Source organism: Nematolebias whitei, chromosome 15, assembly GCF_014905685.2.
Source record: "Nematolebias whitei isolate Nwh7 chromosome 15, NemWhi1, whole genome shotgun sequence".
In the NCBI taxonomy this organism is placed as follows: domain Eukaryota; kingdom Metazoa; phylum Chordata; class Actinopteri; order Cyprinodontiformes; family Rivulidae; genus Nematolebias; species Nematolebias whitei.
Window position 1 is genome coordinate 15,435,021 of NC_056512.1, and position 10,456 is coordinate 15,445,476.

A 10,456-nucleotide genomic window follows, 5' to 3' on the forward strand; every position below is an offset into this window, starting at 1 on the left:
AGGAGTCAGTCCAGAGCCTGCATGAGCCAGCCTAGAACCTGCAGGAGTCAGCTCAGATCCTGCAGGAGCCAGCCCAGAACCTGCTCTGAACCCAGAACCTGCCGCAGAAGATTCAGAACCTACAGGTCATCCAGAACCTGCAGTGGTACCAGAACCTGCCGCAGAAGTCAACCCAGAACCTGCAGGAGCCAGCCCAGAACCTGCTCTGAACCCAGAACCTGCCGCAGAAGATTCGGGACCTACAGGTCATCCAGAACCTGCAGTGGTACCAGAACCTGCCGCAGAAGATTCAGAATCTGCAGATCATCCAGAACCTGCAGTGGTACCAGAACCTGCCTCGGAAGATTCAGAACCTGCAGCCCATCCTGAACCTGCAGCTCAAACAGAATCTGCAGCTCAGCCTGAACCTGCAGGCTGTCCAGAGACAGCAGCCAGCTCAGAAACTGCTCTGCCTGAGGGTCCCGAAACTGCTGAGGGGTCCACGACTCGGTCTGGGGGGTCCTGAAACTGCTGAGGGGTCCTCGCTTCAGTCTAGAGGTCCTGAAACTTCTGAGGGGTCCTCACCTCAATCTGGGGGTCCTGAAACAGCTGAAGGGTCCTCGCCTCAGCCGGAGGTCTTCGTCCCTGACCCGCATGTGACCTCCATACCTGACCTGCTCCGGCCTGTTGGACGGCCTCCACAATGTCCATCTGAACATTGGTCCTGTACTGGACGGCCTCCCATCTGCTCACCTGAACTTTGGCCTCGTGCTGGACGGCACTCCCGGCCACCCCCTGACCTGCTCTGGCCCATCGGATGGCCTTTTCATTCCAGTCTAGTCTAGTCTGATCCCGTCCTGACCCTATTTTGTAAGTTTGCTGCCATGTCAGCCTTTTGATTTATTATTATTAAAGTATTTTTAGTTTTGTACGTCTGCCTCCTGAGTTTTGTCTACTCAACTGGGTTCTTTCCTATCCTGACCTGCCTGAAACCCCGACTGTGAGAGTAGCACTGGCTGCAGCTCCAAGATGGCCGCTGATGATCAACACCTGGCGGTCATCTCCCTGACGAGCTCCTACCACTACTTAAGGCTGCAGTCAAGTCTACTCGATGCTGGAGCATTGATTCTCTCCCGGTACTGATGCTCTCAGCCCTTTGTTTCTAAAGTATTTGAAATACTTACCTTGTGGTTTTTGTGCCAGCAGCTCCTCGTTTGCCGTGCCCGTTCCAGTCCTGGTCACTCAGTTCCTGTCTGGTCTCTCGTGCCTTGCCTTCCGGATCTTGGATACCCGTGCTCTGTCTCTGGGACTCATGCCTCCTGGACCCATTGGACTCACTCCAGTACCCAGGAAGCTGTAAGACAAAAACAACAAATTCGGTATCAACTCAACTGTGTCACTTACCTGCTCCTGCCTAAAGACTATTCCTCTCTTCCAGGAGTTCCGGTCCCAGGGCCTGTACATATTGTATATATCGAACACTGTAAATTAACACTTTTTGAATCCTGAGTCTTGAGTCATTCTGGGTCTCGTTACAACTGGGTTGCCCGAATTCCCAACACTGACAGAAACATCTAACTTAGTTAAGTCAGGTTCTCTGGGCAGTTTCTTTTTGTTGAAAGAAACCATCTGAGTGGCAGCACAGTGGCACAACTGGTAGAGCTGCTGCCTCTCAGCAAGCAGGTCCCTGGTTCAAACCCCGGTCTGAGGGCCTTTCTAGGTGGAATTTGCATTTTCTCTCTGTGCATGTGTGGGTTTTCTCCGGGTACTCCGGTTTCCTTCCACAGACCAAAAACATGCATGTTAGACTGATAGGTGACTCTAAATTGTCCCTAGGTGTGAGTGAGAGAGTGAATGGTTGTTTGTCTTTATGTGGCCCTGTGATGGACTTGCAACCTGTCCTGGGTGTACCCCGCCCATCGCACTGTGATTGCTGGACATGTGCATCGGCGACCCCCCCCCCCGTGACCCAAAATGGAAGAAGCGGGTAAAAGATAATGGCTGGATGAAACCGTCTGAGCACCAGGAAACTGGTTGACCCACTGTGTGAAGGTGCTGTTTATAAGACTGAGTTTGTTGTGGCTTTTCAGACTCCTTGGTCTTTTGGATGAAAGATGAAACACGTCAGCAAAAATAAATTGTCCTGGAGACCTGTCCAGGGTGTATCTCGCACAGTGTTTGCTGGACATGGGCACCCACCGGCGACCCCCGCAACCCAAAAAGGAAGAAACGGGTAAAGATGATTGGATGGATGGATAGTTGTTTTCTTTGAAATGCACGGGGGAATGGTGGCACAGAGATTAGAAAAGGTGGGCCTGTGATTGGAATGTCACCGGTTCAACTCCCCAGACCGACAACATCAAAATGTGGGTAGGAAAGGTGAAACACCCACACCTGCCTCCACCCTCATTTGCCCCACTCTTGACCCTTGAGCAAGGCTCTTAACCCCCACCATCTGCTCCCCCGGGCCCCATAGATGGCAGATCTCTGCTCCACACAGAGGGCTGTGGCAGTTCTGTGGTTGTGTCAGGAAGGACATCCGGCGTAAAAACAATCACCAAGTCTTCGGGTGAGTTGTGGCAGCTTATAGTGTGGCCAGGTACTTCCATCTCTACAAAGTAGCTGCTCCGTTACATAAGGCTTGTCATTGGTCGTTGTGGCGACTGCTGAACAAGGGAGCAGACGAAAGAAGAAGTTGTTTTCTATAAAGTGCAATTTGTTAACAGTGAAAATGTAAACATGCGGGTAGGCAAGACCATAAAAAACAAAAGTTGGACTTTCATTCGGACCCAGGAGAAAATTTCAGTAACTGGACCTCAGTGAGTATTAATTCAGTACCCCTGTAACTTGGAGGTTCTCCAATATGCCTTTGTCAGGATCTTTGTGTTTTGTTCTGTTTTTGTCTTGTTGGATTATTGTATTTTCTCTGAGTCTGTTTGGTTTGTGTTTTCAGCTTCCTCAGTGTTTCTCTGTTCATGTAGTCAGCTCCTGCCACTCCCACCTGCTCCTCGTTGTCTCTCCCCAGGTGTTTGTCACGTGTCTCGTTGGTGTCCCTGTAAGTACTCTGTCAGTTTGTTTGTTCCCTGTCTGTGGATTGTGCTTCCCATCTCATGTTCTGTTTCTCCGTGTCTCCCCATGTTTTTTATTTCATTGTAAGTTTTCAAAAAGTGTTCAATACAAAAACAACTGGACTTTATTTGTAACAGAAGATGTTTCGCTCCTCATTTGAGGAGCTTTTTCAATTCAATAAGCAGTGAGTGAGAGATTCGGGTTATAAGGCTGAGTGAGATAAGACACACACACACACACACACACACACACACATATGTAGATTTGACAAGTCACACCTTAACAGTAGGGGTTCCTTAAGGTCTTTGTTCCTCTAATTCACAGATGACACCCCTCTGTTCCCATCAAGTGTGAAAACTGGATGGGAATCTGTCTTAAATTTGCATTATAGGTTTTTGAAAGTGGAAATCTGAGGCCCCCTCCTCTGTTAAGAGATGGCTTTTCCCTTATTACATAAATTGCTTCCTTCACCCCTCTCTCAAACCATCTGTGTTCTCAGTCCAAAATGTGCACATTTTGGTCCTCAAAAGAGTGTCCCTTATCTGTGAGGTGGAGGTGAACAGCTGAATCTTGTCCTGAGGAGGTGGCTCTCCTGTGTTGAGCCATGCGTTTGTGAAGAGGCTGTTTAGTTTCTCCAATGTAGAGGTCTGGACAGTCCTCGCTGCATTAGACTGCATACACTACACCACTCTGTTTGTGTATGGGTGTTTTGTCCTTAGGGTGGACCAGTCTCTGTCTGCGAGTCCTGCTGGGTTTGAAATGTACTGGGATGTTGTGTTTGTTGAAAATCCTTCTGAATTTCTCTGATACTCCAGCAACATAAGGGATGACAATGTTTTTACGTCTGCTGTTCTCCTTTTTCTGTTTATTAGTGTGTTTTGTAGATTTTCTTGCTGACTTGACAAAAGCCCAGTTAGGATATCTACATGTTTCGAGAGCTTCTTGAATGTGTTTCTGTTCCTTTTCCTTCCCTTCTGTCTTTGTGGGGACGTGTTCGGCCCGATGTTGTAAAGTTCTGATGACAGAGAGTTTGTGTTCCAGTGGATGGTGAGAGTCAAACAGAAGATACTGGTCTGTGTAGGTTGGTTTTCTGTAAACTTCGATGTTAAGGCTGTCCTCTCTTTCCATCTGAACCAAACAGTCCAAAAAAGGCAGCTTGTTGTCGTTTGCATCCTCTTTGGTGAAGTTGATGTTGTTATCGACCGAGTTAATGTGTCTGGTGAATGCATCTATTTCCCTAGCTTGGATTTTGACCCAGGTATCATCCACATATCGGAACAAATGGCTTGGCATTGTTCCCTCACAGGAGTTTAGGGCTCTCTGTTCCACTTCCTCCATGTAGAGATTGGCAACAATGGGTGACACTGGAGATCCCATGGCACAGCCGTGCTTCTGTCTGTAAAAACTGTCATTGAACTTGAAATAAGTGGTGGAGAGGCAGAGATCCAACAGGGTGCAGATCTGGTCTGGGGTGAAGTTGGTCCTGTTGATTAAGTTCTTGTCTTGTAGAAGTTGTTTTCTGACAGTTTCTACTGCTTCAGAGATGGGCATGCAAGTGAAAAGAGAAGTCACATCATATGATACAAGGGTTTCTCCTGGGGTTAGTTTCAAGTGTTGAACTTTGTTAGCAAAATCAATGGAGTTCTTTATGTGATGAGGTGTGTTTCCAACAAGAGGAGCTAAAATACCAGCCAGATGTTTAGCAATATTGTATGTCACTGAGTTCATGCTGCTGACGATGGGTCTGAGTCGTGTTCCTTCTTTGTGTATTTTTTGGAAGTCTATAAAGACGGGGAGTGGCTTCCCCTGGGTACAATCTATAATACAACGATCGATTGTTTTCTCCTTTTCAAGTTTTTGCAGGTAATCTGTGACTTTCTTTTTATACGTGCTGGTTGGGTCCCTCTTCAGAGTCTCGTAGGTGTTGCTGTCGCTCAGTAGTGTTTATTTTTTCCTGGTAATCAAAAGTGTTGAGGACTACTGTGCATCTTCCTTTATCAGCTGGTAAAATGGTGATGTTTTGGTCCTGGCTGAGTGATTTTATAGCTTTCCTTTCCTGTGGTGTGAGATTAGAAGGAGGCGGTTTGGCACTAGAGAGGGTTACTGATATTTTCATTCTGAGTTGTTCTGCTTCCGTCAAGTTGTTGAACCTAATGGCGGATTCAGTGGCCGTGATTAGTTCCACAACAGGTATTTTTTTGTGGGGAGATGGCAAAGTTTAGTCCTTTTGCCAGCACGTTTCTCAGGTTTTGTCAATATCCTGTTAGGTCGTTTTCACACCAGATAGTCCGGTAGACTCGGTTCGGTTTGGGACCAATATTCATGACCTTTTGTTTACATTTAAGCTGGTGAGTTTGCATTCACACTGCACTGTGCAGTCGAGTCAACCTGTTGAACCAACCTATTCCCCCGCTCGCCTGAGGGGGTGCTGCACCAAGAACTACTGAAAGAAACGACACAAAAACCACTGAAGACAAGTCTTCTTCTGTAAATAAAAATAAAAACAAAGTGGCATCAAGTTTTAGCAGTTTTAGGAGTTATATTTTGTCATTTTTCAAAAACGGACTCAGCATGAGCAGAAGATGAGACAGAAGACCATGGAGAATATTGTTTTTCCACACAAGGCAGCTGACGGCTCCATATAAGGTCAGAGAAATGCGTATTTGTTTACCCTGCGGAGCGGGACTCGTACTGTTTACATTCACACTGCACTCGAACCGCGCTGGAGTTAGTTTCTACCGGACCGAGACCTAGGTTTTAGCCCGGGCCAGAGTTCGCCTTTTTGTTCCGTGACAGAGTTCGATGGTGCATTCGCACCTCCCCAAACGAACCGGACTTTCTAGGAAAACGAGCTAGAGTTTGATTAAAGCGGACTAAACAGGGCTAGTGTGAATGCACCCTTAGACAAATGTCTAACCCACTGGTCCTGAAAAATTTGTGTTGGTGACAACCTCCTGATCTTGACTGATGGTTTGTGAGAAAACAGATCTCTGCTGTAATTTTAGAAACTTACTTTTTTTATGTTCCTTGCTCTTTTGATGCTGTGATAGCTGGGCCTTTTCAACGAAACAAGAAACTTCTTCCAACAGCGGAAGTGATAGCAGAGTAGACAGCTTCTGGAGGGTTTGATCCATTTTGTGTGAGAGAGCTTCAATGTGAAGTGGATCTGTCTTATTCTCTCACTGAGCAGCTTGTTTTGAGCTTTCAGGAGAATTCCTTCTGCTCTTTGTCCTTTGATCGTGGAGTTGAGTTTTAAACTGCTGGTGGAGAGTTTTTCTTGTCTGCATCTCAGACTGAAACGAAGATGGTTCCTGTAGTCTGCAAACTTCCTTGACATCTTCTCAAACTCCCGCACTGCTCCTAGGGTATTCTTCCCCAAAATGCTTAGCAATATGCTGGTCAAGATTCTCAGTCATCCAGGACATGATGAATTCAAAAAGCGTTCAATACAAAAACAACTGGACTTTATTTGTAACAGAAGACGTTTCACACGTTTTTGTAAGTTTTGCTACCATGTCAGGCTTTTGTTTTTGTATTTATTCAATAAACAAGCTATCTTTATTTTACCCTCAAGTTCCTCCATGTTTGTCTGCACCCTGGGTTAATAAAACCACTGAACATTATAGCCTTACTTTTTTTTAAATAATGCTCAGCGCAGCTTACAGTGGACAGGTACTTCCATCTCTACAAAGGAGCTGCTCAGTTACATCAGGCTTGTCCTTGGCCTCTTGGTTTATTCTCAGATTATTGCCCATCTCACTCAGTCTGTGAGTTTTTGGTATTTATTTTTGTAGTGACATAATCTTTCCACTTTTTAATTACTTGGTTCTATGTCGTATAAGCTTCGCCCTTTAAGGCCTTCGCTTTAGTGGGTTTATCCCGTTATGCAGAGCATAAGCACTGAAAAAAATTAGTCCATGCCCACCTGCTGTGTGGGCCCCACCCGGTCCGTATAAATTACGTTAAGAGCGGGAAATCGGCTCCCATTTTTTCTTCAGCGAGCTAATATAGCACTGTCAGAAGAACAAAGAAGATAAATTGTGTAAATGACCAACCTTGTGAAGGATGCTTGGCCCGGCAGTCGACCTCCGGTCGTCCGGTGAGTTCTCCTCCCCGAGGAGAAGATGACAGCAGTCTTATTCCAAGGTAAGCGTCGAGGAACATTTCCCAGTGACAGGTCACTACACGCTGGACAACGCCATCTTGTGTTTTTTCCTCTTATCGCCGACCCTCGGGGCGAACCGGATGGTTCCTCCGGGGCAAGGCGTGCTCAGCTGCAGCCCCCGCTGCTCATTCCCTCCCAGGGAGCGTAGTGTAGGTGGAGGGGGGCTGAGTGAATGCTCACCCCATCCCACCTCGTTTCGCATCGGCGATCACACCGCTCCCGGCCGACAGCGCCCTCAGGGGTTGCCGGCGGAACCCGGGAGGAGGCTGACATGAAGGGACCCCTTTTTTCTACGTCCCTCGCCTTTTCCCGCCAGTTCGGATGATCGGCGGAAAGGTTATTTTTCACTGGGCTCCACTGTGGCTCACCGTCTTGACCCATACGGCCTCGCGTTCCAACAGGACGTTCCACGGGCGAGGCCGCAGACGGTTCTTTCCTGGTAGATTAGAGGAGTCGGTCCCCAGTCCGCTCCCATCACCAGAGTTGAGGGATTCACCGAGCGGGGCTATTCCTCGGTAACCCTCCCTGGAGCCAAGCCTCGCGGAAGCTTCCGGAGCGAAGCTGCCCAGGTCGGAGCAGCGTCCCGTCCCTCTGGAGGAACACGAACCAGACGGCGAACACGCTCTCAAATCGAGCCCACCAATGTGTTTTCAGGCAGCCGCAGTTAGCAACAACGTGCGCTGCTAGCATATAGCATGTCCAAGGGATTGAAGGCCGCAGACCTGCCTTGGAGACAAAGAACTCCCTGTAAGGCAGCTGACGCCAGCTCAACATGTGTGCCTCTCCCACGTTTTGCCTGTCGAGGACTGTAGCGCGGAGGACGATGATCCAACATCCACCTGGCTTCGTTACTCCCCTCGCTGCCGGAGAATCTGCACAAGACCTGATGAAGCCCATCGCGGACGCGCTGTTCAGAGCAGCTTCAAACCATGCTGGCGAAGTGAAAGTCGGAGGGGGTGCCAGAAGCTGTGTGCCACCTCATCAAGCCGCGCGGCCCATCCCGTCCCGCTGGAGGGACCGTCGCGAGCAAGCTTCGACTTTTCCACGGCCGCAGCTCTCGCTGAGTTCCACCACCAGCCCCGCCCGTCAGAATCCAGCCCTCTTCACTCCGGCAGCCTGCAGCTCAGCGTTTCCCCAGAGTTCGCCTGCAAGACAGCGCTCTGGGCAAACAATCGCAGAGCTCATGAGAGAGAAAGCTCTCAAAATGACGGTCTCCGGAGGGTGTGTGTAAAAGTGACACGAAAGTTGAAATAAATCATCATTAATGATCAAAGTGTCTGTTTTTTTAGCCAGTCTGTAAGCCCGGATGAGCTCACAGCGGCCGCACACATAAGAGCCGGTGTCCTTTATAAGGCTTTTTAAACTCACCGCCGCTCCAAGACATTACTAGTCGCTTACAGGGCACGATGGTAAGTGAAAATAACTCGTTATAATCCCGGGCTGCACGTTTTTTACCCAAGCGATGTCAACTCGCACTCGTGGGATGAAACAGCCCCACACACGAGCCGGTGTCCTTAAATAAAGGTTTTTAAACTCACCGTCGCTCTAAGACATGACGAGTCGATCACAGAATAGCCTCCACACATGAGCCGGTGTCCTTAATTAAAGGTTTTTAAACTCACCGTCGCTCTAGACATGACGAGTCGATCACGGCACAACGGTAAGCGAAAATAACTCATTACCAACTAGAACTGCACGATCCTCACTCAAGCGGTGTCAACTCGCACTCGTGGGATGGAACAGCCTCCACATGAGCCGGTGTCCTTAAACAGGATTTTAACTCACCGCCGCTCTTGACATGACGAGTCGATCACTAAGATGAACAGTCTCCATCCAACGGCGCTGCGTTGATGCTGGCGCACACACACAGCTGCCGGCGCTAACCAGCTCACATCGGTATAAATGTGGTCCGCAGGCTGGTTCGGGTGGGGGCCCTTCTCTCTCACAAGAAACGACACCCGTCTCGACGAATCAACGCGGGCAGCCGTCACCACCGCGTCTCAGCTTTCGGCAGCTCACCGCAGCTAAACGCGAAGCAGCTGAAGAACCCGGTAATGAGTCCCGCCTCCCTCCAGCGCGCGCCCCTCCAGCGAGAGCGGCGCGCGTCCCTCCAGAGACAACGGGTGCTCCCGCGGGGCTAGCAGCCTTCACTCCAACAGCACGGCGTAAACGAAGTCACGCCCTCCGCCTTTTCAACGTTCGCACAGCGACGTCAAACGCGCAGCCCCACCGCGTCATCAGCTGTCACACGCTTCGCCTCAGCACAAGTCTCGCCCGGGATCACACAGAAAACATTCCCGCGACGCATGACGGCGGTTGAGGGGCGGACTGCTGACAGCCGTACAAAACATGACACATCACTTAACGCACGTTCACCCTACGAACGTTACGTAGAGTGGCTAAAACATGCTCGCCGTTTTTCAGATGGATGGACAAGATTTTTATGCAAATGGTACAAGTTACAGTTTGCAACCCGAACCCCTCCATTCAGAGGAGTTATAAAAAACGGCCCCGTCATCATCAGACTAAATCTCATCCCTAAATGCAGAAATCCAAGTGTTTTCTGATAAAAGTAATCTACAGAGTTCCCCAAGGGAGAGAAAACACAAGGTTTTTACTCACGGATCGGAGGGGTGAGACCGTTCTTGGATCTGTTGTTTAACATCCAGAGAACGCATACCGATCATCCTAACACAGAGACGAGAGTTTTTGTTTTACCTGGATGATCTGCTGCTCCTGTCAATTCAGACAGGAGGCGCTGATGCAGGATCAGGTGTTGACATCACACCTGTTAAATCTGGGCTTCGCTATAAATTGGAAGGAAGCTCGATTTTTCCGGCCCAGACATTTGTTTCTGGGAGTGGAATTAAATTCAACCACCATGAAAACTCTTTTATCACAAACTAGATTCGACACTTTTTAAAAAAGTCAACTCAGCCACGTAAGACCTGGCAAGTTATAACAGCTGTCTCCGTCATGAAGCTGTTGGAAATGATGTCACTCACACAGTGTTTTCCACTGGTTTGTTTCACATGAGACGCCTCCAGAGGTGTTTTGCGCGTCTGCATGTGGATCCAGTAAAACAAACGACGGATGATCATTGTCCCTTCCTCTGTGGAAGCAGACCTCCGACTCTGGGGAAACACCTTGTTTTCTGTCAGAGGGAGTCCCCCTCAGCAGACCCACGTCACGGGTCAGTCTTCACGGACACGTTGCTGTCAGGCTGGGGGGGGGGGGGGGGGG